The sequence below is a fragment of the Dermacentor albipictus genome, chromosome 2 (assembly GCF_038994185.2).
Source record: "Dermacentor albipictus isolate Rhodes 1998 colony chromosome 2, USDA_Dalb.pri_finalv2, whole genome shotgun sequence".
NCBI lineage: Eukaryota > Metazoa > Arthropoda > Arachnida > Ixodida > Ixodidae > Dermacentor > Dermacentor albipictus.
In genome coordinates, this window is record NC_091822.1 from 113,478,946 (window position 1) to 113,498,282 (window position 19,337).

Consider the following 19,337-nt stretch of genomic DNA (forward strand, 5'->3'; position numbering starts at 1 on the left):
TCACAGCTACAGTGTCATTATCACGTGCAAAAGGCATTCCATACTTCGAACACTATAGGGAGTAATTATGTCCGCGATGTCCGTGCTGACAATGCCAAGCGGGAGGCAAGCGCTTTATCATGCGTCGAATTTGTGCAGCAGAAATATTGTGTTCGCTACCAGTAAATGGATGCTTAATAAAACGTGAAACAAGCCAATAAATTAGAGAATCCGCATTTTTATTTGTAACTCAACCATGTTGTCACCAACAGGGTCAAAAACGACGAGCACTGCACTTCTTGGTCACACTGTCCCATACCGGTCGTCATTTGGCAAAGGGTTGTTGGGTTTCCGTAGGTTCTTCAGCATATCTTGTTACTGCGGAAAAAGAAGAAGGTATGCTGGCTAACACATTCACACAACATATTTCTTTTAAATGGCAGCCGTGGCTGTTGGCTTGTTGAAAGGCTGCGATTGGCACGTCAAATAATACGCGTACATTCCTTCATTGTGGCAATAACTTCAACCCACTAACTGGGGTTGCTATGGCCATCAACATACTCAACTCCCCCGATTTTTTCCCTCCCAAATGAAAGGTGGTGGATAGTGAGCCATATAAACGCTGTCTAGAAAACCATTTGTTGCCAAGAGGACAAGTCGCTTTGTTTTAATGTTGTCTCCCCCTCTCACGCTGCGTGCGCTTGTGTTTGCGTTTAAATGCCATGAAATACGCACATACTTACTGTAGTTTCGTGAATTATTTTTAATGAATTTTTGGAATGATTTCGAAGTCAAACAACGTCCAATAACACTTGCGCACATCCTAAAAAAGAAAGTTACTTTCACAATTAAAACACCTGAAAGCAGCACACAAAAATACAATGGCGTTTGGTTGCTCCTTACCAGCCCACTGCGGTGTTTCAAACGAGAGAAACATTCGGGTGCTTCCGTTAGGATGGCATTAATCGAGATACTGCATACAATGAAGTGTCAGGATAACTTAACCAGTCTATGTCGATGCTATTTGTTTTCGCGCTTCGTGAATAGTCCGAGCGGCTGACCACATCAGGAGAGTTTCTTATCTTTTTCTGTGGAATTATCTTGTCGGATATTTCTGTGCGCCCAAGGCTGTCAGAATGATTACATAGTTTTCAACTGCAACTTTTATCATCGCACGTCTAGTTAGAGCTCCGTTGTCGGCCTCTATAAATTTTTGTACGGCCCTAAGTTTGAGGGTGTTACGAGTTCGACAAGAAAACACCCTTAAGGGTGTTAGCATTATTACAGTGTACCATAATCTATAAAGAACTCCTGATTCACTTTGCGCCCGAGTGGTTCTTTTAAAGTTATAGGCTACTAGTTCCCAAATTTTTCTGATGGCAAGCTTTCAGGGACCATTCTATTGTTCGCCAGGAAAACTGCGCGTCGCAGATCTGCGTTTTGATGAGTGCGCAGTCGCGATATTCGATGATTTGATGATACTGATTTGGCTATTGAGCAATCAATAATCATGATAACTCACCATTACTTCCACAGGTTCGGATAGCCGAAGGTCTGTAGCCCGTAGCCGTAGTTGAGACCGTACGGAGAGAGACCCCACGCGTTGTGCACGCGCGGCGGTTGAGCTTCCCACCTGTGCCTGTAGCTGATCCCGGTGTAGTAGAGGCCGAAAGGGGTGGGCACGTTGTGGATGGTGGGAGTCCAGGGCACACCACCGGGATTAGCAGCAAAAGGAGCTCCGTGCACGGAGAAGCCGGGTGAAGGGAGACCGTGTGTGTGGAAATGCGAAGCCAGGCCGTTGCCCATCAGAGCGGCGAAGAGGCACAAAACCTGCGATGAATAGAGTGGCCCAGGGGCTTCTCAAGTATGTGGTACTGTAAGTATGTAAGTATCTAAGTATGTAAGTATATCTAAGTATGTATATAGATACATACTTAGATATAAGATAAGTATATATAAGTATGTAAGTATCTAAGTATGTGAACTGCTAAGGTAGGAAGCAGTTGGATCTTTGAAGAAACGAATTCACAGGTTGAGACTAGGCACGAAGGGGCGAAGTAAATGTAAGAACCCAGCAGTGAAAATAGCCTAATCGTTATTTACACTTGTGGATATTTGTTCGCTCAGGGAACGTAGCCTAATAGTTCGTTGAGATCAATGGAGTGATTGTTTGATTTATTGATTGATTTTGTTTAACGTCTCAATGCAACACTGGCTGTTAGGGATGCCGTAGTGGAGGGCTTCGAATTAATTTTGCTTACCTATGGAGTTCTCTGACATGCTCCTTACTCTAAGTAGTCTTACGTTGGTAATCTCACCAAGAGTTACGATCACAAAGAATATTGGATGTCCTAAAGCTTCACATTACCAGTCAACTCGTGGAACGCCGTCATCAAGCCGACTTTTATATATGCACTTGAGGATTGTATAATTTAAGAAAGGTTAGTTCCCTAGTACACTGTGGTATAAACTTTTTTAAAACAGGGATGAAGTGCCTCAGACAGGCTTGTAAGAGTGAACACATGGTGTAACCGTGACAACAACACAAAAATGATTAGAGCTTGTTCAACGGAAGTTTTAGCAGGAATATTAAGAAACTCAAAACATAAAAGCACGAGGTTGCCTGCAAAGTAGAGGGTAGGCTACACTCACGGCGATCATGGTCGAGGGTCTCTCAGCTGACAAGTGCCCGGAGGAACTGATGCGTAGAGAGTGAGGTTCAGTGCAGTTTTATATTCGCAGCGTACGGTCGCCACGATCATAATGTGTTTGTTTCATTTTTGTTTTGGTTATCCGCTTACATCAGCGGGAAATTAAGATCTCGCAGGCGTCTGTCAGTATGCTTCGCATCTTTAGCGAAACTCTGTGCGGAGCTTGCGAATGTCGCAACGCCCGTGAGAGATCTTGGCAATTCCCCGCGAGAGAGAGCCCGCAATTCAGCATGCGCGGCGGTATTTGCGCGCGTCTTCACTGTCACGACTGTAATTCAAACGCGTTAGCCTCTCCGCTTTGTACACACGGAGTGACTAAGCTGAAAAATATAGTAATAAGGGCATGCTAAAGAGAACGGTGAGTCCTATCCTGTAGCGTGTTTGTTTTTAGATTTCCGCTTGCGAGATAAAACCATCTATTGTTTTCCCTTGAACTTCCCACTTACCCGCTATTATATCTCCATCGCCTGGTCAATGGCCGGCGGGCGATACTAGCCCTCATTTTTGTCAGCTCCATCTTCTTGTCGCCGTGACACGGCTTGTCCAGTTCGGTGTCGTGACGTCACACCACCCACCGACGCACGCCGTGGTGACGGTGTTGCGCGTACTTTTGTTTCCTTCACCGTTCTTGCGTAGTCTTCGGTGAACTTGCGTCACTGTTAAACGAGTGCCTGCACCGACAGCTTTTTTGTTTTTTCCATATATTTTCCTTTTTTTGCAGGACAGAACCATTGGAAGAATTTTCCCCCAGTGACGGCAAGCAAACTGCACTAAGTTGGGAAAAGTCTATACTTGGTAAAACACCGCCGTTTATCATGCCTGATGACTTTTTCTTTTTTTTTTCACAGCGGGAAACAGTTTCAGCAAGCGCGGCGCAGCGTTTTCTCTTCTCTCTGATGGAACGTATAGCAACTGTTACGGAAGCAGCAATAATGGCTGCTTGGATACTCAAGTTGTTGCTACGCGCATCGTAGCAAGAACCCAATTGATCTCATGACCTTTTGATAATATAGGTAAAAAAAAGAAGAAGACGTATGCAAGGAGAGTGTAGCCCGAGAAATCACTCTCGTCTATGACGACGCTTGGACATTGCGTAAAGCAATGACCTTGTGCTCTGGGATCTCTTCTTCAACGGTTTGGGGGTCTCATTTCTCTCGCCGGTCATTGACCCGCGAACTCGCCAGGTGCGTGGTCGTTATTGTTGTCATCGACAAAACGACCTTAGTTTTCCTGAATTCGGCGACAAGCTCACGGTGACCTCATACTCCGTTGTCACTGAATTAGGACAGCGATTTGAGCGTGTTGTCCCTTGATGACGTAAAAGAAGCGCAGAGCAGCAGTGTGCGGGTAAGAGTGCGGATAAAGGAAAGTATCCGTGCACATTAACTGGATTCACAGCGATTATTTTCTTGCCGGTGCGCTCTGCTTCTGCGTAGTAGTGTTCACCGGCCCATCGTTCTGGCAAGACTTTTTGGCTGTGCAGTCGTCATCGTGATAGACGACGATTACGCAGTCGTCGGACGCGTCGTCTCTTTAATGCTCCGCGCGTCTTCGCTCATCAAGCGTGGTCAGTTGGTTTTCTTTTCACTCGGGTTATCCGGAGGATGCTCATCGTGAAAGATACAAAAATATTAGGCGTAACTATGAAACTTGAGAAAGAAAAGGATATATTGACCAAATATCAGTTTCCGAACAGGCTCCTTCACAGGACGTTATATTCGGTGTGAAGACCACATGGTACGCAATTACGAGCATAAGAACGCATTCATACAGCCGTAATATATTGCATGTAGCAAGCGAGGAAGCAGGCAAGCAAGCAAGCAAGCAAGCAAACAAACAAAAAACATACATACATACATACATACATACATACATACATACATACATACATACATACATACATACATGCATGCATGCATGCATGCATGCATGCATACAGACAGACAGACAGACAGACAGACAGACAGACAGACAGACAGACAGACAGACAGACAGACAGACAGACAGTTTGAATGTACACGTCATTAGCCATCCCTGGAACTTAAAAATGATCGTGCTGTTTCCTTTTATACTGGTGTCGAGTGTATGTACAAAGCGTGCTACAAGTACGTGTGCTTGTTTGGCAAGCGCTTCCATGCATATATATCCATATATCAATATACCCATCCTTCCATATATCCCATGCTACTTTTATCCGTCCCTACGGAGCGCATAGCATCCTGAAGGTCCACTGCTGGCATGAGAATTTAAGCCAAACGAACAAGGCATATTCTGGGCCGGTCGTCTAACAAATTGAGTTGCAGTTGAACCTCGGTATAATCAATCCGCATGCAGTCAACTAAACGATCATCGCCAAATATGGCGAGAAATTGGGCAAGTTGGTGCTCACTCTATCTTGTACTACTCCGCACATAACTGAGTGTAACTATTAACCACGATAGGACTCACTACCCAAGAGTGACAACGCCGCTATAGTAAAGAGAAAGGCCGGCCCCGCATGCTCACATAATGGCATCCATGTATTTTTCCCTGATAGATTGATGAAGACGGCTATAGTGAAGTACCAAAGTTCAAAAACGCTCCACATTGTTACAGTATCGGGTATGACGCGAATAGTTGTGCCACAGATAAGAATAAGAAGCATAAAGCATAAGAAAAAAAGGAAAGAGAGAATGGGACCACGCACCTGAACTCGTTCCTGACACTGATGGTGTAAACATTGATCACATTCTACATGGTTTCAACCTTCAGCACAACGTTTCATTAACTACAATACTTCGTGAGCACACTGGTTGCCTTGAGTTCTTATCTAGGTAGTCCCCATGCTTTCCCGTGAGAGGAATGATGGCATCATTTATACATTGAATGATGGCAGCCTGAGAATCTGTTTTTCACTATGGAAAAGGTGCGTGATCTTTTGAACAAGTGCGACCTCTTCTGGTTAAAAAATCATCGTAGTTACAGAAAGGCTAAATGAGGAACTACACCTATTGCGAAGAAACTGACATAGTGAAGCTTTGCCCCCAGGTCGCAACTACTTTGCTGCAACATTTTCCTACTCTACTGAAGAAATGTAATCAATAGTACTGGAAGAAGCGGATTGGGTAGAAAAAAGGGGTCTTCACGATCGAATTTCATGTTTGAGTTTATTGTGCGTCACTCCCGAGAGGAAGCTTTAGCCAGAAAGCTGCTATCTGAATACATGAACATGAAAAAAAAATGTTTTTACGGGCAACCGCTGCTCAGATTTTGATGAGTTTTGTTACATTTCCAAGAAAAGGTTAGAATCTAGTGACCTTAGGCGTCGATTTCTTTATTCGGGCCGTCAACTTAAAACAAAAATTCGCAATAATCTTAAACGCTGGAGGATCACGTTTAGAATTCTTCATCTCAGCAACAAAAAACGATATCAATTTTGTAAACTGCAGCTAACAATACATCCATAGCAGATGAAAATGAGGTGTTATGCACCGCTCTGCAATGCACCAATACCTTGTGAGTAGAACTTTTGAATAAACATAAGTAAACCTTGCATCAACTTCACGCAACCTTTAACATAATACATCATAAAGAAGTTTATCGCCCGCTTCGGTGGCTTAGCGGTGGTGCTGTGCTACTAAGCACGAGGTCGCAGAATCAAATCGCGACCACGGCAGCCGCACTTCGATAGATGCGAAATGCAAAAATACCCGTCTCCCATGCATTGGCGACACATTAAAGATCCCCTGGTGGTCAAAATTATTGTGGAGTCTCTCACTACAATGTGTCTCATAATCAAATTGTGGTTTTTGCAGATAAAACCCCAGCGTTCAACTCAAAGGTTTTCGGCCAAAAGGAATCACTGGTGTACGGAGCTCTACGAATAGGCGGGACAGGCTCCAAGCTCAACCATATAGTTCTCGTGAATTAAAGGAAGTGGTGCAGGGACGAATGCCCGTATGTTTTTCTTACAACCGGCCTCGCGTGACCTGTGAGGCGCCTGCCTGGCGACTTGAGCAGAAAGCGAAACAAGTGGGTAATAACAGTGCTTGAGGTGTTGAATGTGAACAAGCTGGCGTCCGCGGCGTCGCATGTCGGAAGAAGGCATCGGTTGCTCAATTTCGCCAGTGACTGCAGAAGTGCACTACGAGAACATGGTAATGTCAGTTATACTTGAGAATCAGTATCAGTGACAAGCCCAGTAGTATTGCTTGGGACTCAACAGACTGCGAGTTTGAATTTGATGTCGTGTTTGAGCACGCCTGGGGACATGACAGGCACCAGGGAGAAAAGTTGGATTGGGGGGTGCGCGACCTGACTGCTCTTCTGAAGCTGTTGTTCTCATGACGATATGTGGCGGGCTAGTTGCCCGCATATCCTATGCTTGACCGGCGGCGTTGGACATTGGGTTACACTCGGATAGGCCAGGTCGGTAATGCAAGACGGTGTCGATGGTGTGTGACGGGTCGTGGCCATAGAACAGAAAGAGTGATGTAAAACCACTATTAGCTTGCGTGGCATTACTACAGGTATATGTAACAAAACGGAAGAAGTCGGTGCCAGCTGGTATGATCGGATGCGGTGTACATGGATATCGTGTCCCCGAGGGCAAAATAAGACGCTCAGAACGCGTTATTCTGAGGGCTTTAGGCGGACCTGGTCCGGTGAACGACATCGCACTTGGCGCGGAGTGCTCAAGGCAGAAGGTGTCGCATCTATAGCTCAAGATTGCTCGAGGTGAGCCATGACGGTGAACGAAATGGCGAAAAATAAAGGACGTGACATCACGTGCTCTGACTGTTGGCAGAGTGGTGGTTTCAGCATACCGAGGTAGGCTATCTATTGTGACGACAATGTATTGACAGCTGATTGAGGTGATGAGAACTGGCCCGTAGAGATTGACGCCGATACCATGCAAAAGTCCGGCAGGGCTAGGAAACGGCTGTAAGGGGTCGGGTGAACGTCTAGGTACAAATCAGGAACATTGACACCCAGCGCATGAGCGAACAGACCTCTTAATGAAGTTGTAGATGTCATGCCAGTAATAGCTCATGGGTAGGCGCTCATAGTCATTGAAAACTTCAGTTAGAGCTCACTGTGGGTTGGCGTGAGAGCAAGCGCGAATAATGCTTTGAGCAAACATCTCGTTGATCTGCTCAATAATGACTCGATGCTCCAGACCATATACGTGATATTGTTTTGGCGCAGTGGGTGGTGGATGCCAGGATCGATGTGTTGCTTCCCTGTGGATGTGTCTTGAAGAAGGCTGGTCAACATGGAAGGATGAACGAAAGTGATGCAGCCCACTAAGAAGCTGAGTTCAGTTTTAAGAGGTGAGATCGTCAGCAATGAAAAGACTAAAGGCTTTCTCAGAAATTCCAGGGCTGGAAAGCGTGGCAAAGGCACTGACCTCGACACAGGACGAAGAATAATGCGTACTAGTTTGTAGCAAATTGATGGCGGTGTCCGAGACATCCGTGGCGAAGCAGGGCAAGCGGGAAGGCAAATGAGTTGTAGACGATGAGTGAGGCTGGAGTCGGCGAAGACGACGAATGCGACTTAGGGCTGCGGGAGAACTCTTCGAGAGACACGAACGTGAGATAGCGTGAAGATGGCCGTGTCATCACTGAAAGCGGTACCGGCGACTGGCACAAGGGCGCATGAGTGAGGAGGAATGTCAGTGTCGTTATGAGCTTTGACGCAATAGGGACAGTGCATTCTAATAGGGCTCGGCAGAACGGAGCATATGTGACCTCGGCATGTGCGCAATCAATACTGGCTGTTGGCTCGAAAGTACCACTCCAGAATGATCTAATGTGAACATGAAGGAGGACGAAGTCGACGGTGTAGAGGACGTCTTGAAACCCACAATCGAGCTGCACAAATGGCTCGCGGCAGAATTCGTTGCATGGTGGCAATGCGATGAGATAGGTCAGAAAGGGGCGTCGTCACCTTTCTAAGGTTGTGGTAATGTGTGGCGTCCATCGCCGGAACTGCTTGTCAGGATCCACAAGGGCAAGCTTAGCGGCGCCGTCAACGAACACTTTCAAATTAGCAGGAGAAGAACGAGGACTTGCACAGTTCGATGGAAACGCAGTTCTCATCTTAGGAACTGTGGTGTTTAGTTTTCCTCATCTCGTGTTAGTGGGAGGCGACGCGTAGGAGAGAAGGAGCAATGACGCGGAGACGTCGAGCAGTGGCGTGGTGAATGCCGGAGGAGGATCTCTCTTGAAGGAACTCGGTTGCTCAGGAGCGTAGCAGCATGTTTGTAGGACGTAGGGTGTCGTCCGTTGAAAATCAGCAGGCCGTGGTCCGCGACGGCGAGAAAAGCGAGTGATGTGTCGAGAAATGCCATATGCATAGCATATTGGACAGTTGTCCGATGTGCGCCAACCCGACCAAGGCATAGCAGTGGCGGGAGCTTTCGCAGGACGTCAGAATGAGGGGGCAGTTCAACTGTCGAGATCAATGCCTGAAGACTGCTTCTGAATATTTTAATGAAACTACCGGGGTGCGCTTTGTTGACCAGTACAGTTACGTTCCAGAGCATTGGCTGAAGCCGACAGTTTGGTGCTTGTGTAAGCTGTACGGGTGATAGTGGGCGCGCAACTTTCTCGTACCGAAACGCCTTGATTTCGACAAGCAGTGAAGTGTGAATGGGGGTCGTGGTCGGGCCCGAAAGTTTTTTGTGTGATGCAGATGGACAGCGATTCAAACTTCGCTGTTTCCGGAACTCGTCCAAGCTTTGGGACAAATCGATGACATCAGCTGCTGTGCTCGTGTACCTTGGAAGCAGCAGCTGGGATGAATTGCCATCTAATTATTTCATAATATGCCTTATTTTCTCAGATTCTGTCATGGTGACGCTCTCACGTATGTGAGCGTCACCTCGAGCGTCACCTCGAGTGTCACCTAGAGTGTTAATACACTCCGCTTCGATTATTTATTGGGTTAACCGCGACCTCCAAACACTGCCGTTATTAACCCCAACGAACTCACCGAAGCCTCTACCCTAGTAAAATGTCACGTTGTTTAGTGTTGTTGCGTCCTCCCATTTGTTGTCAAGACTCACCCAGTCATGCGATGAGAACAAATAACCTACGTCGATGTCACCCGATCGGCAGCGGTGTATTTTGCCAGCGGCAGCATGATATGATGCTGCCGCTGGCAAAAACACCGCTGCCGATGAAGGCATAATCAATCTTGTTTTTGGGCTGGATGGTTAATAATGCTTACGAAAAAAAAACACGCTGCGCAAGAAAAAACCAGAAAAGGCACTAGGAGGTAGCAACACGAGAAGAGTAGATGACGGCTTGAGGCGATGGAGGTTGCTGGCCTCTGTCGCATGGCATGGTAGTCGGTAGTGTGGGCATTCGGAGGCCGAGAATGCACGGACTGGCTTTACCACACACCTCCCAAAATTACAAAAAACTCTATTTCCAAAAGGGATTCATCAGTGAACATAGTGTTGTGAATACGGTACGCCGGCTCCTAGCTCGAGCATCTACTACTCGAAAACAACTGGCGATGGCGCTGGATTCGATGTTCGTCTTCTTGTTTATAAAATAACACTTGTCCACTTTAGATGCTCTGATAGATGCAGTTTACGTAACTGCGATATCGGTTTTCGGCGCATAGCTGTGATTCGCAAGCCACGCTTCATATATTTAAAAAATGTTGCAATTGCTGAATTAGAATTATGCTTCCAGGAATCACTAGAATTTAGCAATTTAGCTCAAATACTACAAACTTAATTCAAATTGGTCCTGCGCCTGTCTAATAAATGTAGTTTTACATTTTACATGTAATTTAATAGATCAGATTTGGCCCCGAGCTAAACCTTCATCTATTAAATACTGAAATTAAGCTTGTGTCTGTTAATTTTTTGTGGCCGTTAAATAAACGTCCTAGACCTCCTGGCCTTAAAAAATAAATACCAGCAAGCCTCAGAGCGACTGTCGGGCACTTGTCTAATAAAAGTAGTTCAAGGTATTTAGTTGTTTGAATAGGATCAGAGATAGCCCCGAGCTAAACCTTAAATTATGGGGTTTTACATGCCGAAATCTCGATCTGATTATGAGGTACGCCGTAGTGGGGTATTCCGGAAATTTAGACCACCTGGGGTTCTTTAACGTACCTATTACTCTAAGTACGCGGGTGTTTTCGCATGTCGCCCCCATCGAATGCGGCCGCCGAGGCCTGGATTCGATCCCGTGACCTCGTGCTTATCAGCGCAACACCAAAGCCACTAAGCAACCACGGCGGATCGAGCTACTCTTAATGTATTAAGTATTGACATGATGCTTGTATCTTTAAATTCCTTTTGTGTTCAATGAACGTCCTAGGCCTCTTGACCTTAGAAAAAAAAAACACCAGCAAGCCTCAAAGCGACCCACATAATTCAATATATAAGCTTCCCTACAGCCAGTTCTGGTTTTGTTTCTGAGGAGGTGACTGTGTCTGTACCTCATGACGCAGTCAGTAGTCAGGTGGGAGCAGGGCATTGCGGCATTTTCACATTTTCCCCTTTACGACTATACCGCTTCTCATTTTGGGGCACGATATAACAGAATAGCAGACGACTTAGCAAGAGGAGCGAGTGTCAAAACTTCGCATTGCACTGCTTCCGCGTGACTATCTACTGTGTCATGACGTCACGGCACAGTAGATTCGAAACCAAATATGGCTGTAGAAAAGCTATCTTATTTAATAATTCAGGGCCATCTCAGTGCAGTCGCTATCTTTTACTGGCTTTAGAGGTACTGTACATTAGTTTGACGCAAAATGTTAAGAGTCCACAATATCAGGACAGTACTGGTTCATGTTCGGTGACTTACACTGTAAGGCAGGTGCAACAGTATAGTCGTATGCTGGGCTTTGTTGCTAGCCAGAGAGATGGCCATATGTTATTACTTCCAGTTTGTTTAGAAAAGGCTACAAACGAGCTTAGATATGTACAGCTCTGACAGTGTCGCTATTTTGTACAGCTTTGAGTATTTAGTATTCGAAAAACTGAAAAACATACATAGCATCTTTTTTTGCAACTCATTGTGCCCTGCTTGGCTTATATTTCCGCACCTAAAACGAAGCCCGGTAAAATATAACAAAAATTGACTCACCATACGAGCCTTGCGAAAGTGGGTGTCCAGTGAAGCTGTTGAAAACCACCATTACAACTGCTCACGTGGGTATACCATGCTTTATTGCTTTAGTGTAATGGTGACGACAATCGCTTTGTAGTCACAGTGGTAGACCGCGATGGGTTGCGTGACCACATTTGCTACATTCTTGGCAACCGCCACTGGTCGTATTGCTAAGTGCCGTCGCCGCCGTCGCCGCGGCAGCTTGAGCAACGGCAATCTTTACCAGGAAACGTATGCGCGAAACGCTACGTGTCTCGCATTGTAGCAGGAGCACCTTATCATAAATTGTGTGGTTTTGATGCTTGCTTTGTGCTTGTCGTTTATTGAAACGAATGCTGTACTGTACGCTGTATGTGTGATACTAAAGAATGTGGGCACTTTTCCCTTCAATCGCTGAAGGAATCTTTTTTCCCCGTGAGGAGAGTGCCGCGAGCAATACCGTACAACTAGAGGCTAAGAGCATAGAGAAATATATTCAAAAAGAGTGGACACTCCCGAAGAGCCCAGTGGCCGACTTGACTGTAGCGCAGCAAGCGGATGGGATTAACACCTTCCGGTTTCGGTGTTTGGCGCGCGCGTTTTGATGACTGGCTAAGGCGTTACACCAGTTGCCCTAATAGGTGCGGCATTCTTTTTTGCTTTTCCTGCTTAACCACGAGCAGTCTTAGTGTGTTGGAATCGTTTTATTATTTAGTAACAATGGCTTCGAACGATCTTTACAAGCCTACATCAAATCTGCGTCACGTGCAATTTCATAAAGTAGACGCAAGACGCCTTTTAAATGAAGAAATGTTCACTTTGCTCTGTATAAATGCTCGTTTCGCGCTTTTTGTGAATTCATCCAACTTTGTGGCACCAAGTAAGCCGCAGTAGTTCCCGTGCGAAGCTCCATCGGATGGCACCAGCTGAAAAAGTTACAAGTATGTGTTATTTTGGTGTTTAGACCTTATAGGTATATTGCGTGTAGAGGCGAAGCGTGCGAAAGTCGTGAATGGGCGGCGTCAACAAAGCAATTCGCCTCTACGTACACATGGCGTAGAAAATACCCGACTAATCCCAAGCAATACCATAAAATATGAATACACCTAATTTCTAAGCATTCCTCATTCCCAATAATTATTTCCTGCCCGTTAAGAGTACAAATACCGGGGCGACTGCGCGTTTCCAAAACAACTTAGCCTCAGCCAATGTGATGGCATACGCTGCATACACAGATGTGACCACAGGACAGGCCATGCTGGAGGCTCGCAGAATGCCTTCTGCTCGCAGTAATGGCAAATGCGGGGGTGTATAGCCTGTTTTCAGTCGTTCAGAAAACAGAATTTTGCAGCTCATAGATTTTCAGCTCCTCGGAGTTATTTTTTGAGCGTTCTGCCGGTGCAAGCAACACACGGCCGTGTTGCCACGCGTGGCAATCGCTCGTCGCGTTTTCGACAAGCGTGAATACTGAAACAAGGTGTATGTTGTAGGGCCACAGTAAGCGTAGCAAGCTTGTCTCACTAAGACTCAGTGCACTCTAAAGTAACTGTCGCAACGGCCGAGCTGCCTTTTGCTAACTGTGTCACAAAGTCGGGTGCGGCGAGTGTGGCGTGTCCGAAAACTACCGAAGTACGTTACAGTAATGTTGGGCCTCATGGAAAGCGTCGACAACTTGTCGCAGTGGGATTTATTAACTCAGATTGATTGTGCCAGGACGGCCAAGCTGTTTTTCGCTAACGGCGTCACAATACTCGATTCCATGTGTAAAAGCCCGAATTGCTTTAAATGCGTAGCATACCATCAAACAACGTTTATCACCTTACCGTAGGCCAGTTGTGCAGTGGTGCCGTCTTGTGACTAAAGCGTCACAACTGAGGGAACCCTCGGAGTTCCCTCAGAGTTCTGAGGGAACGCAAGGGGGCGGGGGGTCAATACGCCGGGAGCCCAACAAACAGGCTACATCCAAAAGAGATGGGTCGCCGAACAGGCGAACATTACATGCGCAGCCAGTCTCTTCTGTTTCGGTGGCGTGTCTGGCGCATGACACAGGCATCTGGCGCGTCTGGCGCGCCGTTAGCTTGTTACCAGGTGACGCAAGAAAAATAAGTCGCAAAGTATAAGTTCATTTATACGCAAAACTTTTTCTTTAGGTTTAGCGGGAGAGATTAAATAAAATAAAACGTTGTCTGTAAGCTCATTTCACAATTTTTTTTCTAATACTCATGTTTTCGCCGAGTGTCCCCTCGTTGAATTTCTTTCTCTATGCTAACAGCTTCGCTGTAGACCCGCTCAGCCGGCTTCCCGTTTGCGCACTGCAACAGTGGGGCTCTCAAAAAAGCTAAAAAGAATAAAAATGCGTCTTTTGACTAACTCGGCGAATGCATCACTTTGAAAGGGTGTTTGTATAGTTATGGCCTCGAAATTCCCGCTATCAGCAAGGTTTGCGTCTGAGCGCACGACCATTCGTGAGAGCTACAACTAGACTGCTCGGACAAGTTATCAAAACTCGCAGCGCGCACAATCTACTTGCCGCGTGGTGCGAAACGAAACATGGATGAGAATGTAGCCCTCACCTATAGCCGAATCATTGATCCCACTGATCTTATGTGCTGAAAAGATAGAGTTCGCGTGATGCTCTTATGTTTATAGTGAAGGATTATGCTGCTCCCTGCTGCTCATGCTAAAAGGGGTGGCAGCACAGTGAAGCCGATCTACGGCGGCATTTTCTCCTACCCCTCATGGTGCATACAAAACGTTAAATACACTTGTATTATCATGTGCTTGTGGTGAACCAAATCACGTCTATTAAGATGCGCTAATAACTTGCCAAGCTTACGGCCAGCGGAATGGAGAACTATGTGTTAAATTTAATACAATGGGGAGACCTGAGCGGCCTTGAGGGACTCTTGCTGGATCACCTATTTCTGCAGACATTACAATGAAGCCATCATGTGCGGCGTGCATTCTCTTTTTTTCGAGCAACCTTGCTTCGCAATACTTGCAGTGGGCATGCGCTTGCACTTTTTATTTTCATTTATCTCTTCCACTCGCGCTTGAGAGAAATAATAATAATAATAATAATAATAATAATAATAATAATAATAATAATCGCCGTCGTCATTATCATCATCCTCCTCCTCCTCGTCGTCGTAGTCGTCATCATCACCATATTTTATGTCCACTGCGGGACGACGGCCTCTCCCTGCGATCTCCAATTACCCTGTCTTGCGCCAACCGATTCCAGCTAGCGCCTGCGAATTTCTCAATTTCATCACCCCACCTAGTCTTTTGCCGTTCTCGAGTGCGCTTCCCTTCCCTTGGCACCCATTCTGTAACCCTAATGGCCCACCGATTGTCTAGCCTACGCGTTACATAATCTGCACAGCTCCATTTCTTTGCCCTAATGTCAATTGCAATATCGGCTATCCCTGTTTGCTCTCTGTTCCACACCGCTCTATTCCTGTGTCTTAAGGTTACACGTATATTATACGTACAGTATATTTGTTTTCTGCATAATAATCTTCAACCCCACTCTTATGCTCTATTAAGGTCCTCAATCATTTGTTGTAACTTGTCCCCAGTGTTGCTGAACAGGACAATGTCACCTGCAAATTGAAGGTTGCTGAGATATTCGCCGTTGATCCTTACTCCTAAGCCTTCCCAATTTAATAGCTTTAATACTTCTTCCAAGCACGCAGTGAATAGCATTGGAGAGATTGTGTCTCCATGTCTGACCTCTTTCTTTACAGGTAACTTTCTACTGAAATAAATGAACCGTTACACAGGCAAAGTTAATTTGTTCGCCGCGTGTTTGAGAGAAGCAGTTGCTCTGGCTCGCAAACGTGTAGTGGAGCAAGAGTGCTTTTCTTTTATCTCGAGCATGAAAGAAACCAGCACTGTTTCTTTTAATTACTTTGCTACAGACTAACTACCTACCCAGGCGAGCGTTATTTCTTCCTCTCTCCCCGCCTTCTTAAGATCACACCCATCCATTCACCAAATAAAGCAATTACATTAACGAATTCCTTAATACGACTATATCACACAAGTTAACATGGGAAAGTTCAAGGGTATCGTCGCGTAAGTCTACTTCTGTGAGTGCACATTAAAAGAAGAGGTCATGTAGGTCGATAAACGGTGTCAAATAATTTTTTTTAAAATTTACCTCATTACCCAACCATCACTGCCATAGGATGCCTTGCAGTGCAATAAATTTACATGTGACATAGTATGGCGACCTAAAATGAAGCTTCGCCATACCGCGTGATCAAGCGGTCCTCCTCCCACTTTAATGAGTCCCGTGATTGGTTGGCCTTTGGAAAATATTTTCGAAATTTCCGTTTACGTGTTGCACAGGCGCACACGGTCACTCCCAGGTTGTTAAACATTCCTAACAATCAGCCTGCAAAATTTATTGGCACGCAGTTGGTGGCGCAGACACTTCCTCCTTGTCTTGTACACAGGGTTCCCTACGTGGTGCTAGACGCCCATTGATGCGTGGTCGTTTGATTAGATTTATCAGGTGTTTACGTGTTCCGACGCACTGCGTCTGCATTTGCTCATGTCGCGGGCTTTTCACCACCGCTAACGTAAGTAATGCGTCGGCAATGGAGTAGCGTAAGTAATCGCGTCGGCCCGACGCGATGAAGGCGACAGTTTTTTTTTCCTTCTCGGCTGAGCTGCCAGATGATCGCGTGGTACGTGTGGTTGCGACATCTGAGACATTCGGTGTCGTAAACGATTGAACTCGCGCTAAAGTAAGCAAGAGGTGTCGTAAATTGCCTCGTTTTGCATTCACAATACGCGCTGGGAGTAAATGTCGACGCGCGCGGTTCGCGTAAAAAATGAAGCGAACAGTTTTGCAGCGAGCAAAACAGATCGTTTCGACCGCCACGCAAGCCCTCCTGTTTTGTGGGAGATTCCTCTGCAACGGGCAGTGGCTGGAGGTCACCGACGGTCTAGGCGCCGCAACGACTGCCCTCATGTTATGTAATAATCCCGGACATATCAAATAGATCAACCAAGCTTTATGTCGTTATTTTTAACTTCTTCATTCTTCTCCTTTATCTCGCGGCTCCCTCCAATACTCTGACTTCTTTTCCGGCATGATTATCTTAATTGAGATGAAAATCAAAGAAAATAATTTAAGCACCTGGAAGGGGGACCACTACTTCTTCTCAAATTGTTTCAATCAATCAATCAATCAATCAATCAATCAATCAATCAATCAATCAATCAATCAATCAATCAATCAATCAATCAATCAAACAATCAATCAATCAATCAATCAATCAATCAATCAATCAATCAATCAATAATTGATATATCGTGCCCAGGAACAACCCTAAGCTCTGAGTTGTGGCACACGCTTACATAAAAAAAAAGGGGCAGAGGAGTATAGGTAAAAAAAATGACTAAGAAGAACAACTTTTATGGGAAGAATGCACCTACAACAAAGTGGAATGTAATCATACAAAAATTACTTTCCACTTCGAAGAAGGATGACCAGCGAAGCTGTAGTGTATGATAGCTATATTAATTGAATATATACACATACAGATAGGTTCCTTCTTTTCGTCTTTTATTTCTCTCATATACGCACGCAAATTTTTCCGCAACTTAGCCATATCACCTTCGCTGTAAAAGAGGACAAAGGCGGTTGAGCAAGGTTTGAAATTATGACAGCTGCAAAGCTCGGAAAAGAACAATGACAGCTAGGTATGAAGAATATCGAGATCATGAAAATAAGCGTAATGGAGATCCAACACGCAGGAATGTGGAAAAGCCTGCCTTCTCTGGTGATCGTGCGCGGATACGAGCCATGATGCAACTGATCAGTTGTACAACAATAACAGCAAAACAACAACAACAGCAACAACAACATAAATTATAATAATAATAACATAGTAAAGTAAGAAATGATTATAGGGTTTGGAAAATCAAGAGCGCAGTTAGATGATAGAGTAAATGAGTTCAACATGTACTTCTATAGAGAGAGAGAGCGTAAACTTTAATTTCAAATCAGCAAGATTTGAGTCCGGCGTCTTTTAGTGGGTCTGGGCACCCGCCGCGGACGCGGTTCCGAGACCTTGTCTCGAAGCGGCTTCCTCGGCTCGCTGGACGGCCCAGAGTTGTGCTGTCAGGTCAGAGCTGACCAGTGCGGTCATCCAGCGTGACTGGAGGCTGGCGGTGGAAGAGACGGAGGGGTCGGCACTGCCCGACTTGTTTGTTAGGTCCCGACACTCCCATAGCATGTGATTTAGTGTGGCAACCTCGCCACACGATGTGCATCTGTTTGTAGTGTACATGTCTGGATACATGGCGTGCATGAGTCTGGGGTTTCTGTAAGAGTCTGTTTGTAATTGTCTGAAGTGTACTGCTTGCGTCCTGTCTAACATAGCGTGAGGGAATGGGTATATGCGTCTTTGTAATTGGTAGTGTGCCGTGATGTCGTGAAAAGTGGTCATACGATCCTCCCATGCCCAGACGTTTGCAGTACCCCGCGGGGGCTCTTCCTCCGATGCTGCTCGGTGAGTCAGGCCTCGAGCAACGCCGTGAGCCGCTTCGTTGGGGGTGCTCATTCCAGTGTGTGCCGGGATCCACAGCAAGTGCCTTCGGGTATCAACGTCGGCCTCTTCCTGGTGTATGGGATGTCGCTGGAGTATGTGATACGCCTCTTGCGAGATGCGCCCATTTGCAAAATTGCGAATTGCCGTTTGCGAGTCACAGATCACGTATGTAGCTTTGGTGTTTGTGTGAGGGCCAGTGCTATGGCCGCTTCCTCTGCCGCTTCGGCATGTGCCGTGTTCACGGTGACACTCGTGAGGTGGTTGCCTCGGTGGCTAGTAACTGCTGCCACGAAACTCTTCCTGTCTCGATAGCGGGCTGCGTCGGTGAAGACCGCATCCTTGTCGTTAGAGTAACTTTTGTTCATTTGTTGTGCCCTGGCTTTACGCCTCCCCGTGTGGTGTTGGGGGTGCATGTTGCAAGGCAATGGGGGTACGTATAGTTGCTCGCGTATGGGTCTTGGAATGTCTACTTTGACGCCATGTTGCGAGTGGTATGTGATGCCGAGATTTTCAAGCACGTGTCTGCCCGGGCGGGTCTTGGATAGGCGTTCAAGTTGGGACACTTGTTGCGCCTCCACGAGTTCTTCGAGCGTATTGTGTAGGCCTAGTTCTAGGAGCTTGGTGGTGCTGACTCCAGGCGCAAGTCCCAACGCACATTTGTACGCCTTGCGTATGAGCGCGTTGAGCTTGTTTTTTTCCGCAACCGTCCAGTTGTGAAACGCTGCCGTGTACCTTATCTGGGAAATGACGAAGGCTTGGATGAGTCGGATGACGCTGCCTTCGCGCATGCCCGCGTGTTTGTTGGTGATGCGTCGAATGAGCTGCATCGTGCTGGTGGCCTTTGCCGTTATCTTGCGAAGTGCTTCGCCATTGCCACCCTTATGCTCTATCATCATTCCTAGTACCCGGATTTTCTCTACTATCGGGATGAATAGGCCATTTGATGCCGTTAATTGGATCTTTTGCTTTTCCTGGGG

The 19,337-nt window shown here is 46.2% G+C and overlaps 1 long non-coding RNA gene across 1 annotated transcript; it reads right to left on the reverse strand.

Annotated features, from left to right (window-relative positions):
• Positions 1 to 236: 236 nt before the first annotated feature.
• LOC139055521 (uncharacterized) lies at positions 237 to 11,843 on the reverse strand. The gene is made up of 3 exons (XR_011511826.1): positions 11,789 to 11,843; positions 1,502 to 1,809; positions 237 to 357 (listed from the first exon to the last, which is right to left on the reverse strand). It is a non-coding gene; the product is annotated as an uncharacterized lncRNA (long non-coding RNA).
• Positions 11,844 to 19,337: the final 7,494 nt, after the last annotated feature.